The 18,613-nt window shown below is 35.1% G+C and overlaps 1 protein-coding gene and 1 long non-coding RNA gene across 2 annotated transcripts in view; both read left to right on the top strand.

The window, feature by feature from the left end:
- Window positions 1-1,183: 1,183 nt before the first annotated feature.
- Window positions 1,184-4,612, top strand: LOC109109262. The gene is made up of 6 exons (XR_006156327.1): window positions 1,184-1,297; window positions 1,410-1,462; window positions 1,574-1,642; window positions 2,260-2,334; window positions 2,518-2,598; window positions 3,964-4,612. It is a non-coding gene; the product is annotated as an uncharacterized LOC109109262 (long non-coding RNA).
- Window positions 4,613-11,321: 6,709 nt separating this feature from the next.
- Window positions 11,322-18,613, top strand: part of zgc:171482 (zinc finger protein) — an 88,289-nt gene continuing 80,997 nt past the window's right edge. Inside the window, exon 1 of the mRNA XM_042737403.1 lies at window positions 11,322-11,809. The gene's annotated coding sequence lies outside the window, so the exon portion shown is untranslated. The remainder of the gene's footprint in view (window positions 11,810-18,613) is intronic.

Genomic DNA, 18,613 nt, shown 5'->3' with positions numbered 1-18,613 from the left:
TATGATTTGTGAAATGAAGCCTTTGCCCAACTGGACGAAAAGCCAGGGGTGACGAACTGCATGCTTTTGCCCCTTTTTCATTAGTTTGTTGTTTTATAGTCAAGTTTTATAGAAAGTCCTCTTTGGGTCATTAGAAATGTCTGAAATGCTCCCAGAAACAATGCAGCAAAGATTCAAAGACACAAAATCAGTATATGAGAATTTCTGAAATGGAAAAGATGGCAGTCAAACGATGCACTCAAGAGAACCATAAAAGAACTGTAAAAATACACTTTCACTTCACCTTTAGCTGTTCCATGGGTCCATTCCGAGGTCTGCACCACTGCTTCCAGATATATCGGCTCATAACTTCATCCTCCAGCGGCCCAGACTCTGATCATGGAAGAACTTGGGTAACAAGTTTGACCTTCATTCAGGACAGCAGCAAGTGGAAGCATGTACTTCTTGTCTGAAACATTAAGAACAGCCTATCAACAATCTCATTAGACAACTTGAAACATCGCTATTTGTTCCTAAAACATCTGAATAATAATATTTCTTGGTACATTAAATGGACTGGAACGGCCAACATTCTCCAAAGGATGTCCGAGCTCGGCTCCCACGCTGCAATTTTTAAAAGTATACTGATTATTGGATGGGATTTGAGTCAGGATTATTGGTTTCATGAAGGGACAGTAAAATCTCCAGTGTTGAAATCCCAGTGTTAAGGACTTTTAGAGTAAAGAGTTAAAGTTGTGGTGTTGAATTTCAAACAATTAACACTAGCTAGTGTAAACGGCACCCTCTTGCGGTGTTAACACGGAAAGTAACCCATATTAACACTGTTGAGTGTTATTAATAACATCCGGGACATTTTCTCGTGTGCGCGCATAAACCCATCTGAAATATTTTTTCAAAGACGCCATTTTCTTTGCTCGCGATGCGAAGTGCATATGGAATTAAAACAGCGAAATAAAGTGTTTAGTCTTACTTACAAAATATGTTTAGTAATATCATATCGTTTTATAATGATATTTATGTGTTGTATGCGCCTAAACGTTTTCTCAGAGACATTTCCTTTCACTCGCGACGCGGAACAGACGAGGGCTTTCTAAATTTTTCAAAACAGGAAAATCCGAAAGTAAGTGTTTTTATCTCATTTAAAATATGTATTTTAATAACATCACATTGATTTAAAGGTGATATTTATGTGCTGTACACTCCTAAACCTTTTCTCAGAGCGATATTTCATTTCACCCAGCGATGCGACTGTTAGACAGGGAAGTTGGTTTTAACAAGGAAAACACCGAAAGTAACAGTTAAGTGTTTTACCTCATTTACGATATGTATTTTATAAGATAATATTACTATATGATGATATTTAATTGCTGCACACCCGAACAAGCCTAACCGTTAACGGTTTCTCACAGATATGAATTGCTCTGCAGTGCGCAGATGCGGAGGTCACTGGGAAACACCAGAAGTAAGTTAACCGTTTTAAATCTTACCTCATTTAAAATGTGTTTTATAACATCATATTATTTATAGTGATATCTATCTGCTGTAAGTTACACTCCTAAACTTTTTCTCAGAGATATTTTCTTTCACTCGCGATGCTCTGGAGCAGATGGGGAAGTTGGTTTTAACAAAGAAAACACCTAAAGTAAGTGTTTTATTTATTTTACTATGTGTATTTTATAAAATAATATCACTTTATGAAGATAGCTGTATGCTGTGCGTGCCAAAACGATCTGAAACATTTTCACAGATCAAATCTGAATTTGAAGGGAAACAGAAGTGTTTTTTAACGTTAACTTAACTTACCTCATTTATAATACAGTAACTTATTTATTTTGCCATGTCATAATGTCTAATCAAACCACTGTAAAACTGCTCAAATATAAATGGCAATATAAGTAAATTGTTCTTGTTTTGTCACATGAACAATTTTTGTGATTTCATTTCATGAAATGAGTTTTCATGATGGTTGTGTCCTTATATTGGATTTGAGTGCTGTTTTTCCTTGAATTAATTTGAAAATAACACTCTTCAGTAAACACAAACTCTCTATACTGAGTGAGTTACATTCTTCATCATTCAAAGTGATTTTGTGTCCTCACAAGTCTTGGAGTATGGCACATGAGTTTGCAGTTAACTACTTTGTTTAGACACTTTATTATGTTATTATTTTTAAGCATTATGTTTTGTATTTAGCAAAAGGGAGTTGTATGCGTTTGGAATTACAATTTTAAATAAACTATTTATTTAATATTGTTACAGATGGTTCATGCTGGCTTAACAGAAAAATCAAAAGGAGATGATGTGCTTGAAGAGTATGAAGCCACCAATATATGAGTAAGCCACAATTGCATATTTTAAGATTATCATGTTTGTCATGTTTATTTTTTATAATAATAATAATAAAGAGTCTGATATCTTTCTAAAAAAATGTCAACTGTAAGTTTTTTTTTAATATATATACATTTGGACTGTCATTTATTTATGTGCTGTCCCATTTATGTGTATTCATTTTAATAGGAGTTGTCCAACCTCAACGCAGAGAGATCAGTATGCACTTGGAATTGTGACTGTCTCTGTCGTTAGAAGACCCATTTTTTAGTAAGACTGACTTTCTTTTTACAAAATACATTTACAGTGAATTAAATGCTTTCCTTAAAGGGATAGTTCACCCAAAAATTCTAGTGAAAGGGTTAGTTCACCCAAAAATTAAAATTATCCCGTGATTTATTTACCCTTAAGGCAACCCTAGGTGTATTTGACTTTCTTCTATCAGATTAATCCAATCTGAGTTTTATTAAAAATGATCCTGCCACTTCCGAGATTTATAATGGCAGTGGGTGGGACTTTCTGTTCAACAGTCCAAAAGAAGTACAATAAAATGCATCCATCCCTAATGACGTGACATGACATACAGCCAATTATGGTGTCCCATACTCAGCATTCGTGGTGCACACACACACCGTGAACACACACCCGGAGCAGTGGGTATCATTTATGCTGCAGTGGGGGTTCGGTGCCTTGCTCAAGGGCACCTCAGTCGTCGAGACTCGAACCCACAACCTTGGTATTGAGGTAGTAATAAACAGTGCCTCACACGGCTAGGGGTGGTGAATAAAGGCCTGCTGTAGCGAATCAATGCGTTTTTGTAAGAAAAATATCCATATTTAAAACATTATAAACACTTTCCTGTGCTAACTTTAGTGTGTTCCGGGCGGATGACGTAGGACTTTGGTGTAGCGTTAGCTCCAGTGAGAAAATGCTAGTCACGAAAGAACCAACGCTTGTTTACAAGACCATTGGAAAACCAGTCTCCTCTTGGCTTTCATTGAAATCCTCCGACACTTCTCTTTACAAATCCTTGTTTTGTACTTCTAATTTGGGATTCGCTCATGTTGCTCTCTCCTCCACTCTTCAGTGTTCGTCACCATGCATGTGCTTCGCCGACGTCCTACGTCATCCGCCCAGAAGGGCAAGCTAGAGAAACATTTTATTATGTAAGAATGCACTTTATTTCACTTCTTTTGGACTGTTGAACAGAAACACCCACCGACTGCAATTATAAAACTTGAAAGAGCTAGGACATTTTTAATTTAACTCTGTCTGGAATAATCTCAAAGAAAAAAAGTCATATACACATTGGATGCCTTGAGGGTAAGTAAATCATGGGGTAGTTTTAATTTTTGGATGAACTAACCCTTTAAGTCATAATTTACTCACACTTGTGTTCCAATGCTGTATGTTTTTTCTTTTGGACCTGTTTGTCCTTAAAATCTCAGTATATGCCAATCAATATCAAGCTTTTAAAAAAGATGCAAAAGTGTCAGAGTGGTCCCATGTATTTCTTTTTTTCTGTAGATTTTTTCAAAAAATAACGTTTGATAAATGGATTTGAAAATATCCTGTTTTTTTTTTCTTTCTTTTTTTAATTATTATTATTATTATTGTTATTTTTCAATTTTACAGGGGAAGGTGTGTGATGCTGCAAATAGGAGTGGATATCTTGCTTGGCTGAAAACTGCTGAGAAACGCATCTTGTCGTGCTGAAAAAAAGAAGTCTAGAAGAGAGAAAAAGACTATTCTCTCCAAGGAGGTCCAAACACCATCACAGACATTGATTAGTGAGCATTAACATGTATTCTGCATTTATGGTAATGAATGGAATGCTGTTGTTTAACCTGATAAATGTCAGCATTATACATCTTATGACATTAAGAGTACATATGGACCAAATAAGAATGTTTTTTGTGTCTTTGCACTGATTTGCTTTGACATTATGATGTTTAATTGTTGTAAGGTCATGCTCTTTACATTGAATTTTATAATTTTACATTTAGAATTTATTTATTTATTTTATTTTGAATTGCTTTGAATTGAAACATTGAAAGTGAAGACATTTTGGTGCAGGGAAAAAAATTACAATGTTTCAATAAAATAAATAAATGTAAACATTTATTGTTTTGTGGGTTTATTTTTTAATATTTTCACCTGAACACTGGGGCAGTGTTGACCAGTTAATCCATCAGTGTTAACTTTGAACACCAACTTTGGTGTTCTCATCATCAATTCTGGTGTTAATATTTTACACCTTAAGAGTTTGTTGGTTAACACTGTCAGAGTGGTTAATCATGCTAACTCTTTCAAAAGTGTTAATTTAACACTTTACTGGTGATTCCCATATATACTCTGGCCACAACATAACTAAAAATCATATTTAATTATATTAACATTATCAACAGAACACAGATTATTGGTTTCATGAAGGGTGGAAATATTTGACTCACTTCAACAGATCTAAAAATTATGTTTAATTTTAATGACAGAACCCAGTGGAATGCCAAACTGCTGTTCTGTATCAGGATTTTTGCTTGTTTCCAATCAGACATGTCCGAACTGAGTGTTATGCAAAGCTCTCTAGTTCCCCCCAGTGATTAGAAAAGTTAAGTGCATTTTTATTAACGCAATAAAATGCAAAATAGCCAATGTTTCATTACTAAACATATTCCACTGCTACTGTAAGAAGCATAAAATGGAGCTGAGTAACAGCTACTAACCCTATAAAACCTATTGTAAGGTTTTCTAAGGCCTCTAAGTTTGATCATACACGTATTTTAAGCATTTGATTATCATCTAACTAAAATATTATTGGGACATATAGAGCGACAACTTAAATATTAATATGTATTTCTATGATGTACGTTACAAGCTTTGCAACAGCATCCTACTTTTTATTATGAGCATCTTATTTTATTTTTATTTATTTACTTTTTTATTTATTTTTGGCTCTGTTTGGGCCTCTGAATACAAACATGCTATTTTTTCCCATTAGTAGGCTATTTGAGCGATAATAGCCAAAAGGTTTCCCAAAGAAAAAAAGTTCAATAAATCAATAAATTTAGAGATGTGGGAGTCTTATTAGTGTCATTTTATAGCCAAGATGACTGGATGTTTTCAACTGATTTCCTATTGAACTGTCACCAACTAAAATGCAGTGGTTAAACTATATAAAGTATAATGAATTAAGCTAATGCACGTTTCCATCTTAGCAAGCATTTTTGAGGTGTTTCACTTGTTCGCACTGCAGTAAACCGGTTAGCCTGCCCAGAACCTTAACTGAAAATGTTCGTAGATATTGGATGTTATCTTTGGAATGGAATTATGGATATTTTATTTGTAAACATCCTGCTTTTTTTTGCTTATTTCAGTTAATGTTGACATAAAACTAGCGAGCTAAGCCAGTAGTAGTACTGAGTGTCGTGTAAACAAGGATGAAGAACACGTGAAAAGCGTAGGATAGGAAAGAACAGACAAACCGATTCAATTGAGTGAATGATTCGCGAACCGCGTACGTCCCGATCTGAAATTATGGCTCGCGAATCGCACGGATCGCGAATCATTTGAATCAGATCGGGACCTCAGTGCGGATCATTTGATTCAGTCTTTCTTTTTTTCTGAATTATAATTATTATTATTAAAATAAAAGAAAGAAAGAAAGAAAGAAAGAAAGAAAGAAAGAAAGAAAGAAAGAAAGAAAGAAAGAAAGAAAGAAAATTAACTTTGGTTTTATTTAAAGTGCAGTAGGCTAACCATTTTTTATAACCACAGTTTTACTACAAATACCTTTCTTATGGTTAGTGTAGCAAAATAACGGTTAATTTGTGGTTACCATGGTTTAACTATAGTAATGTTTTTTTTTTCTTCTTCTTCTTCCTCTTCTTCTCTCTTTACATAATGAGGACACATAGGATTAATAGAGATGAAGTTTTCACTGTTTTAGGATTAACAGAACTTTGGATAGTTTCCAAAGTCTGACATTGATTGTTATGATATTTAAGGACGTAGAATTTAGTAGGGACAACGTGATATGTCCCTACCAAAATAAAACAACTACTAAAACGCTAAAACATCAATAAACACGATCAAACAATTAAATGACCGTTGTCTGCCATTATGTCCCCCACCAATGCCACAATCAAACCTGTACCCTTGCTGAATACACTGTCATTACAGTGCAATTTTTTTTTTGTCATCCAGTAAAAAATCCTAAACTTAAACCAAGAGATATTTACTTTTAGCAAAACTTCATTAAATATTGAGATTTTATTATCAAATACTATATACCTAGATGTAATCTGGCATTGATGTGTCTCTCCACTAGATGGCAGAAGACACCGGTACTTATTGAGCAGCACTACAGAAATCCAATACAGTACCTTAATTAATATCTGACAATGTAATATGTGTAGCTCAAAGTACACCTCAAGTCAGCATTGACCTTGTTTACTCTGTTTTTCCGTGTCTTGTTATGTATAAAGTTCATCAGTGCAATTTGTTTGTATGACTTTACTACTGTAGATAGCCAAAAAGCTGTGTGGTCATTGCAATGTAATACAAGTTTGGGTTAATAATAATTGTTAAAGTAATAATACAAAATATAATTGAATTAAAAAAAAAAAAAAAAAAAAAAAAAAAAAAAACACTGATTACATTAAACTTAAACTTAAACTTTACATTTAGATTCCTAAAAAATATAGGTGTCTATGGTGTCTCAAGTTGTCTACACACTCTCATGTCACACAGAAATTATTTTAATTATTATTTTGTTTACTTAGACAACAAAATAAGTAGTTTTTATCAAAATATCAAAGTTACTCTTTTACATACAACAAAAATGAATAGTGATCAATATAAAATATAAGTGATTAAAATTAAATAAAATTTTAAGTATTTTGATGTCAGTGATTAGCTGTGCAAATGACAGACTTTATGTTACTTGCAAGTGCCGGAAACCCCTAGTTAGGGTCAGTGAATGACTTAATAGACAATACCTTTCAATTGAATATTAATATTTCACACTAACTGGAATCATAAGACTTGCATTTGCATTACTGTGAGAGTCATGAAACTCACAGCGTGAGTTGAAATCTTGTTAATTTCTCTCCTCTCTCCATGTTTATCACCCAGTGTGAGAAAAAAATAACTTAATGAATCGCTTTGTTTTTTTTTTTTTTTTTTTTTTTTTTTTTTTTTTTTGTCTTGCACTTGATGAGGGCCTGAAGCTTGAATTACATATCAAACTCCTTCAGTACAAACACAGACACTTCCTCACTCAGCACAGCATCATATCTCAGAGCTCAGGTAGTTTATATGCAGACAGGTGATTGACAGGTCTCATTCCTGTATCAGGTGTCTGTTGGAGTGGGACATTCTCCATGCGTGTTGCCAAGAGCTGTAAACCCTAACAGCTGATGGAGATTAATGCATTAGATTTATCACAGCTCTCAATTACCACACTATGACACACATTCCCTTTTGGGCCAGAGGTCTCAAGAAGTACTAACATAAACCTCTCATATTTCAGACTTACAGACGGAGGAAAGTGTTGGTTGGTAATTGATATGCAATGTCATCACCATCCACTGCACACTCCAATTCAATAGCAGCCTCAGTGAATTTTCACTAGAAACTAGCCTTGAATGAAATTTATTTCATGACATCTTATTTTAGTTCAGTTTGACAAACACATAATTTCAACTTCAATGAATAATAATAAAAAAATATATATAAAAAATACTAAAAATGGTTAAAATAATTATAAACTGCACATTTTGAAGAAGATTTGAGAGGTGCTTGTATGAGCAATTTTCAGTTGTGTTTTATTACATAAAGACTGACACATGCGAAAGTCTTTATAAGAAAGAAAAAAAAAAACATAAACTAATCTATAACAGCTGTAAGCCAATAAACATGCAGCTGCACCAAACAAGCATCATGATGTTAGTGCCATCAAGAGAGTTAATTTGCTAAAAGCTGCTGAAAATTAATATTGATTAATTGATTAAAATAAGTTAAATTGTAAGCATTTCAGTGCCCAGTATGAATAAGCTGTGCAAATGACAAATAAATCAACTGTACTTGAAGTTAGGTCAGGATTCAAACCCTTATCGAGGGTCATGAAGGAGTTAATAGACAATCATTCATTCTGACTATAAATTAATATAAGGCTTTTTGACAACTACTGAATTACAGATTTTCTGAACTACAAATTAAAATACACATGATCGAAAAAGTGTAAGTTACACTTGATCTATATTTTTTAGCTACATAAAGACTGAATCATGCAAAAGTCTTTATGAAAAATATATTTAAAAAAGTAAATCTAAACTAACCAGCTTCAGCCAAAAAACAAGCAGATGCACCACACAGGCACTGAGAAGTCAGCACTATCAATGGAATTCATTTGCTAAAACTGCTAAAAATGAAAATATATGTGTGCATTCGACAGTAGTGTGCTTCAGCCCTGCAGCTATTACACAGAGTCCATTAAGCACACTGGCTCACTGTTTTGAGAGGCCAAACGGGTGCGGGTGGGAACTCACTCTCTCTCTCTCCTGCAGTCTAATGAGCTGTGCCTGGATCCTTGTCTCGTCAGATCTGAGGAACGTTAGGCGGGATACAAGCAGCGTGTAACGAGTCCTGTTTGACCTCGTCTCGGCGGCGGGCCGGCGTTTGGCAGCACCTGCTCTCAGCGGCTGTCATCAGATTTCAGCCACTGTCCAGAGAGCCTGGCTTCCATCTCCAGCTCTGTCCTGCGGCACAGTCACGTGAGAGACCCACGGTCTCATCCCTGCTGATTCAGAGACACCAGGAGAGAGAGAGTAAATGCCAAGGACATTTCAGGGTGCCAACCAACATGCATGTGCACACATACACTTGTAAAGAAATAACAAGAAGAAAGATTAATTGTATATTAAATATATTTCTCACCCTCAGGCCAACCAATATGTCGATGAGTTTATTTCTTCATCTGAACATATATGGAGAAATTTAGCATCACTTGCTCACCAATGGATCCTCTGCAGTGAATGGGTGCCATCAGAATGAGCTGATAAAAGCATCACAATAATCCATAAGTAATAAACACGACTCCAGTCCATCAGTTAACATCTGGGTCCAGTGAAAAGTCATCTTATCTGAATCAGGAGAGAAATATGCACAGATCAAGCACCGTTAACAAGCAAAAACAGTTCTAAACAAATATCTCAGTGGATTTTTAAGGAAAATGAAAACGGGAGATAGACTTTTTCACTGGAGGAAGTATCATTATGAATTATGGACTAGTATTTTGGTAAAAGGCGATGGTTTAAAGTTAATATGACTCAATGACGGCTATGTTAGTCACTTCACAAGACGTTGTTTGACTGACTGGAGTCGTATGGATTACTTGTGGATTATTGTGATGTTTTTATCAGCTGTTTGGACTCTCATTCTGATGACACTTATTCACTGAGGAGCCAGTGATGTCATGCTACATTACAGAAAAGTCTCTGCTAAAGTTGCATCAGATCAAATATTGCCACCAATGGAAATAGAATCACATACATGTTTCGGGGATGTTCCAGTTCCATGACAACAAACAAATCATCTCCTAACTATTCTTTATCTCTCTGTTTTTAAAACAGACATCTCTCTCTCTGTATATAAAAAAAGCAGTTTACACTAATTTGATTTGCTGGTCTTAGTTGGTTTAAGCTGCTCTGTCTGGTCTCCCAGTCTGTCCAAACAGATGCTTAGTTGGCTAGCTAAAAAGTATCCAAAAAAACAAAAACATTAAATCAGGTTGGGAGACCAGCTACATAACCTTCAAACCAATATATAAGTCTTGATTTGCAACATGTACAGTATTAAATATGTTACATATATAACTCAGCATGGATGACTGACCACCGATGACTTTTAAAATAATACACACCCTCATAAAACACATTTTGTGTCTACTCTTGTGCAGTTCAACATTGAAAATGAGTCTAAGAGAGCAAATGTGCACAGTTCAGCGTGGAATGTAACAAAACGAAAAGCATCTGCTTGTGCCAGAATGTGGTCCTACACATGACACTTGAGACAAATGAACAGCGGCATCACTGATTACCAGGCGCTCGGATGAATTGGCTTCCTCTGTCTTCTTTGCATGTGCATTGTGATGGGATGGCAGTGTTTGGATGCTCTACAAAAGCAGCTGTCATATCTGCTGAGACACTATAATAGGACATTCATTTCTAAGATTCTATGCCGTCTTTTGTGTTCAGCAAAAAAAAAAAATGTGACAATTTCATGAACAGATTTTGTGTGATTAAACAGTGCTGTCTCAATATGGAGTTAATAAACTGTGAAGACAGAAACACATTTAGGCCTGTATAATATGCTTCATTTAGAGGCAGTCACACTTCTGATTTAGAGTCTGAATTAAAGAAGGAAATACCTGTGTGTATATACAAGATGATAATAGCTACTGTATAAATAACAATGGGAATAGAATAGAATAGAATAGTTTTCAGTTGGCATTCTTTCAAAGCAGCATGAGTTCAGAAAAGTGCATAAGGTAATATGAGTTCAATGATCAATTGCCATTTAAATATCAGGAGACAATCAAATCAAAGACAGTCAGTCATAAATTGTATTAATTTGCCTAACATTGAAGGTGCAGTCACTGAATCCAGAATTGTGGAAACTGTAAAAAAAAATCATTATAGAAGAAACCCATTCTTGAAGTGAGGAGAAGGATTACAAAAATGCAGCAAAATAAAAACATGCCAGAACAAGTATTTCCAATGTTTTTAGACATAATTGTGAAACATTTGTAATTATTAATTTAATGAAGTGTAAATACTGTGACTGTCAATATGGTCATTGGAACTAAAATTGTACTACTTTGATTTTACGCAACTGTATTGCTTGGAGAAAATGTACTGTAAATACCCAGGTAAATACCAAGTACCATGCGATACATCTGGTGCATGCTACCATCAATGTACCATGGTACCGTCACGCAGTAACAGATAGTAACCCGTTACAGTCACTTCTCAAGAGGGACGCCCAATATTGCAAACGATCTGTGTGAATGACACCCGCGCGAGCAGACATCTGTGTGTGAGCGCAGTGCAATCCATCTCTCTGCTAGTAGTATCTCTGGATTACTGACGTGTGTGCCCGCGCTCTTATATCTGTGCGCTCTCGCTTTACGCGCAGTTTGATGGCGTCGCCGCGCGCTCCTCTCTGCGTTCTCCGATCATCGCTTACCATCTCACGGTTTATGGACGGCAAGGACCAGATATTATGATAGCACATTGTCGGGGTTGGTTCTATAACATTTTCGCCAAAGTGTTCTGTGGAAACCGCTTGAGCTCCGAACCGAGCCGTGAGAGAAAAGAAGTTTGCCGGATACAGGTGCGATCTCTCTCTAACTCCAGCTGATGATCACAGACACAGATCTGGACTGCCGGATTCCAGTAGATCATATCAGATCTAGCGCAAGGTGAGCTCAGACACACACTCTTATAATGACGATGGTGATGTTGTATAGAGTTCAATAACGTTTAGTCCTCAATGGAGGAGATTCCTTACAGCATGATGCTCTACAGAAATAGAGAAGACTGGGACTAGTTGTCACACTTCTTACTCCAGTTGGCTAAATATTTCTTATGATGGATTTGGGAAGCATCAGAATTTACGCATTTTTAAAAGTGTTGGATACACAAAGCTTCTGAACATTTGCATTATTGCACAGGAAAGAAAAAAAGATCGTTGAACGCACGTTGGAAGCGGGGCAGTTTGTCACACTTAGTTGCCACGATCTGAACCTGCTGTTTGTTGACAGATTTGAGAAGAATAGGCCCTACCCCCCCCCCCCCCTTTTTTTTTTTTGTCTGTCATTGATTAGCCTGTCTAAAGTAAAAATGGCATCGTCCACAACATATGCGGCAGCAAAATGTAAACAGCATAACAATTGTCACACAAAAATGACAAAAAAAAAAAAAGAAAACAACTGATTTGCCAACAAACAAAAAAATTCACTTAGTTTGTACAATGCAATAAAATATCCTTATTAACAACAGTTTTAAACTTAGTGTTTGAAACCAACATACTAAACCACTGTTAAAAGAAGTAGCCAATTATAACCGGAGTTCTGAGTTTTTCAGATCATTCAGATAAAACTTTCTCCTCCATTATTTGTATATTCTTTAATTTCTGTTATTATGGCTAAATATGTTACTTCTGTTATTAGACTATATTTTTCTTCAAACCAGTATCAGTGTGTTAAAGTGTCAAGACTCTGTCTAAACTGAAGTTTTAGCATAATTGGCAGGCGCCTTGAGAAACCTGAGATTGTTAAAGTTTTAGTTGCATTGATCTTTATTCATTTAGACACTTATAAGCGCATCCGCAGATAAGAGCTGCCTTTCAGTGTTATGTTACCTTAGTCCTGAGAATGTTCATGTTAACAAGATGCAAAATTTATCTCGTAACAGTCAACATAAGCCCTTGATTGGTAAGAGTGACGTTACCATTTATCACAGGACACTGAATGCAGACAGAAAAAGATACTGTTAGAGTGCTGTAAGGTCTGTTTTATGGGCATTTGAAACTAATTGAAAGAACAGAAGCATGCTGACATCTTCAGCCTCTGCCACCTTGATTCATACTGTTCACAGAGTGCACTATGCTGCCAACACTACACGCAAAAGTGTTATTTACAACACACTACAAGCTCTCACGCTAACACCCCTGCTTTTCCAGCCCTGTCTTTTGCATTTAAACTGAAATTGATTAGAAGCGTGTCCAGTGTGGGTGTTTTGTTTGGTTCACGTCAGAATTCTGTTACAGTCCTGTAGAACCTGCTGTCTGCTACTTATATCATCTGTGATATATTTCCATAAACTTTCACACTGTCTTATAGTATTCAAAGAGCAGAGCAGCTTTATAGCCAGGGATGAACTGACTTACATTTTAATTTTGTAGATGCTTAAATATAATCCAACTGTATGCTATCTGTATCTCATCATCTGTGTATACACAAAAATACACACCATAACAAAAAACTCTGATTGGTTGAGCCATGTTCAAAGCCTTTGTAGAATGCTGATAAACACATATATCAACACATATTCTATATTAATACAATAATTTGCAGTCAGGCATGGTATCATTCAGCTGTTGTTACTGTTTTATAAAAGTGGTTTATTGTGGAACGTAAATATAATAATAAATTGGTAGATTTTAAGCTGATAATAAACTAAAGTGTTAAAATAGTCTGTCAAGAGAAGAAATATTCAGTATCTGGATTTTGTAGCACATTTAAAGTAATGCTCTGGATCAAATATAACTGAAGCTGTATTGACTGCATATGTGGAATGCTGTCGATTATCACAAAGTAATTTAGACTCGTCCCTGAGCAAACATGTGAACGGTAATGCACTTACAATTGAACATTCTTTGACTTCTCCTTAATCCAGTTGCTATATTATTATGTTTCCCCTCTCTCATCTCATTGTGCTGGGTAAGCCTTTTCTGTTTATTTGAGACAAAAAAACAGCATGAAACAATAGATCATGTACACAGTGCAAGAGAGTTACAAGAGGAGTTCACCCAAAAATGTCAATTGTCATGTTGTTCTAAACCTTCATTCTGTAATTTTGTTCCTATGGAATGCAAAAAATGAGCAAAATTAAAATTTTCAGAAAACTGACCTTAGGTGAATAAGATAAGACGTAGAAGAGTTTGTTTATTTGTCAGAACTGATTTGGAGAAATTTAGCATTACATCACTTTCTCACCAATGGATCCTCTGCAGTGAATGGATGCTGTCAGAATGAGAGTCCAAACAGCTGATAAACACATCACAATAATCCACAAGTAATCCACACCACTCAAGTCCTTCAATTAACATCATGTGAAGCAAAACGCTGCATGTTTGTAAGAAACAAATAAAAAAAAAAAAAAAATCCATCAAGATTTTAAGCCTCAAATTATTTCTTCCAGGCTAAAATGAGTCCTCTGTCCATAATATTTCTTTCTCAGCTGCTTGGAATCTCATTCTGATGGCACCCATTCACTTCAGAGCAAGTGATGTATTGCTATATCTCCATCTTTTATTATCTGAGGGTGAGTAAATTCTCTGCAAATTTTCCTTTTGGGTTCATTTTTTAAGCTTCAAAATTACAAACAAATGCCATAAAATAGTCTGTGATTCATGAACTATATATTGTAGATTGACATAAAGTGTTCTGGTCAGTCAGAAAATAACTTTCTATGAGGAACAGATTGATGTTCTATTCTACAAATGTATTTTACCCTTTAAACCTTTGTTCCATTTCAATGCTGGAATGTACAGCAAGTTCATACTGTATACTTTGTTCAACAGTCCATTCTTCTATAATCTGCTTAGTTTTTTTCTGGCCTTGGCTGTATTGTTTAATACTTTACACCTCTGGATGGCAGGTGCATGGGGCTTTCTCTAAAGAAGATATATTTGTCCTGTGCCCTCTGTGGTTTATCTCTGGTGAGCAGGGATTCTCTCGCAGCTGTGACACCCGTCAGTGCTGAATGATAGATATGGTGCCGGTGCACAGGGGAAGTTTATGGAGCAAATGATTTGCTGTACCACACAATACACGAGCCTCTGACTCTCCTGCACAGAGATTCAATGCAAGAAATAACAACAGACCTAAAATAGACCTTTAATATGTGTGTGTGCATGTGTGCACGCAGAACCACAGCTTGTTAGGATACGCAAAACAACATATTTTCTATATCAACTAGTAGGTTAAAGGATAATTAGGCTGTTAGTTATTTGTTTTATGACTTGTCGACCACCATAACCCATCCCTACGTGTGCTAAAACGAAGTTCAGATAACAGCAATATGATTATCCTTGATTGGTCTTAATGTGAGTGGAGTCAAAACCCATGTGGCCTACTTTAAATACCATATTTTTGCCTAATCAACATAATTGCTCCGTCTCAGAGGGAATGATAATTATGTGCTTCTTCATTTCTTTCTTTTTTTTTTTTTTTTTTTTTAAGACAGGCTGATCTTTTGACCATGCTCTCTAGTTGTGTTTTTTCTTAACACTGCTCCATGGCAACAGGCATGACGATCCATCAGGAGACAAAAAAAAAAACAAAAAAAAACATGCATCTTTAGTATATTTCCAGAAGTTCATTGATTGCTTTTCACACTTTAATCATATGCAAACCCCCATGTCATCATTATGAGGTATGTTGTTGTAGACATATGAGATTAAAGACAGTAAATCCTGCAGGTTGCCAGTGTAAATGATAGATCTGATCTCTTCTCATTGAGTGTGCAATCCGAGCTTGCACATTAAACAATATCTATTTTAAATACTAATGTTCTCATATCATGCTGAAAAGCTTTTCTGTGTTTTTTGACTGTGTTGGTGTGTAGAAGATCTTTGGAAATGCTGTTAACCAGAGACATATAAAAGTGTCTGTCTCTGCTTCAGCTGTAAGTTCCTTTGGTAACTAAGATGAACATACTGATACATTCGTTGTTTGTGTGTGTGTGTGAGTGTGTAAGCTGAACAACATACACCTGACAGGAATATGGGCTGAAAATGTGAGCCAATGTGCCAAAAGCTTTGAGAGGTGACAGAATTCTGTGGTGAATGCTTTCCGATTCCTCAAACATGTTTCCTGTGCTATTTTATATTTTATATTTCTGTCATATTTATATATTTTTGGAGAGAATAGGTATTGTTAGGAAATTCAAGGTGGTTTCTAGGATGTTTTTGGAGGTCTAGGCGATTGCCTACCAATCCAAGTCAAAAGACTCTCAATCATATTGTTTGTACATCCTTCCTTATAAATCATTGGAATTTTTTGCCACTTTTACCACATTGCCATTTTATCCACTAGGGGCAGTATAACTCAAATCTATTGCAGTGTCATTTTAGAATGGTAACTATATTTAAAAAATAAAAATTATATAAATAATAAATAATATGAAATTATTAAATTGTAAAGTGACACTGAAGCCTGGAGTAACGGCTGTTGAAAATTCAGTTTTTTATCCTCTATTGGCAGTATAACTAAAATCTATAATAGTAGTAGTAATTTTAGAATGGTAACTATATATAATAATAATAATAAATATAAATTATATAAATAATAAATAATATAAACTATTAAATTGTAATGTGACACTGAAGACTGGAATAATGGCTGCTGAAAATTCAGCAATTTTTTTTGCTCAAATTTTAATAACGTGTCAATATTCCATTAAAGTGATCCCATAGTCGCAAAAGTAGTGGAATTTTCCAACCCCATATTTTTAAACATCACATAACCATGCATTAATGTCTAATCATAATCTAGTGACTTAGATGCTTTAATGAAATGGACATGATCATATATAATTCATTATAATTTAATGAATGCAAATCAAAAAGATTATTCATATCAGATGAATGATAAGTCAGTAAAATGAAAATTATGACTGGAAGAGACATATTTGAAGCCACTGTAAAATAGCCAAATGTATGCAAAGGCATAGCAGATTATATGATGATCTATCATTCTCACCTAATCAAAGAAGCTATCTACACTGAAAGACCTGTGTTTTGCATGCAATATAAATTGCATTTTGGTATAAATGATATAGAAGAATTTATCTTCATCAAACCACACAATTTGATATCATTCGTGTCCATTATACAAACAGTTGAGCTTGAGTTACACAGTGTTAACCCTTAAGACATTGCAAGAACCACTAGAAATGTACACATACAGAACCCTGAATATCATTGTGTTTCAGCAGTGCTTTAAACACATCTTAGTGTATTTGAGTTTGAGTCTACAGATACTTGTGCAGCAGTGATATCTTTAGTGCTACTGGGTTGACGGCTCTGTCTGCTATCTGTCTTCTGTCACTTGTGTTTCAAATGTCCAATAAGAGTCGGAACTTATAAGGCTGTGAGTCATAGACTGCATGCTCTGGTGTGAACAAACCAACAGGATGAAAGGAATGCGAGTCTGCCTTTGTTACAGGATTTTGTTTGTTCTCTCTCCATCTCGCTCTCTCTCTAATGTTTTGTTTATGCTTTTAATGATATCACCTCAAGGTAAGCCACACCACAGCTGCTGGTGGAAAAGGACATCACTTTGTTCTTGTAGAAATTTGAGCAGCGAATGCTAAAAAGCGAATGATAAAGGAAGAAAAAGCCCTGATTTATCTCTTTTGAAATGGCCAGGTGCTTAAAGGAATAACTGAATTGAAAATTATTATTTACTCACCCTTATGTTTTTTCAAACTTCTATGATGTTTCTTTTTTTCTCTGTAAAATGAAGGGAGAACTGTTACAGAATGCACTAGCTATTTTTCTCATAAAAATGAATAGGGATCTGAACAACAAAAGTGCCATAAAAGTAACAAACACACACAAAGGTTTCTTATTGGTATTGATGGTTCAATGAAGAACATTTAACATCCACGGAACATTTTCATTGCACCACATATACTTTATAGTGTGGAAAGGTACTTCAGATTATTGAAATAATCTTCACACTTAGAAAAATAGGTGCATTTAACAGAAAGATTCTTGTGGAATCCACAACCGTTCTTCTATTGCATCACTAGTAAAACCCTCTTCTGGAACCTATTTATAAAGGAATAGTTCACCCAAAAAAAGATAAATTTACTCACCATCATGATGAGTTTATTACTTCATCAGAACAGATTTGGAGAAATTTACCAATTGGGTGCCATCAGAATGAGAGTCCAAACAGCTGATAAAAACATCATGATTTTACACAAGTATTACAACCCAATCAACTACAACAATTAACATCATGTGAAATAAAAAAGGATGTTGTGCTAAAAAACAAATCAATCATTAAGAGGTTTTTTATTTAATTGGTTCCATCTAAATACAAGTCCTCTATCCATAATATTGCTTTCTGCAGTGAAAAAATCATGTTGTCTGAATCAGGGAAGAAATAGTGCAGATCAAGCACCCTTTAGAAGCAAAAAATGGTCCAAAACAGTTGAAACAAATAAGATTGTAAATTTTGAAATGTCAGGACAACAGGCTGAAGGACTTTTTACCTGGAGGAAGCATGATTATATGCTTAGTATTTTGGTGATAAACAACGGTTTAAAGTTAAAATATCTTGATGGATTTTTTTTTTTTTTTTTTTTTTTTTTTTTTTACAAACACACAGCTTTTCACTTCACAAGACATTAATTGATGGACTGAAGTCATGTAGATTATAATTATCACAATGTTTTCATCAGCTGTTTGGACTCTTATTCTGAAGGCA

Source organism: Cyprinus carpio, chromosome B13, assembly GCF_018340385.1.
Source record: "Cyprinus carpio isolate SPL01 chromosome B13, ASM1834038v1, whole genome shotgun sequence".
Taxonomy (NCBI): domain Eukaryota; kingdom Metazoa; phylum Chordata; class Actinopteri; order Cypriniformes; family Cyprinidae; genus Cyprinus; species Cyprinus carpio.
This window is presented reverse-complemented; position numbering and strand designations above follow the sequence as displayed.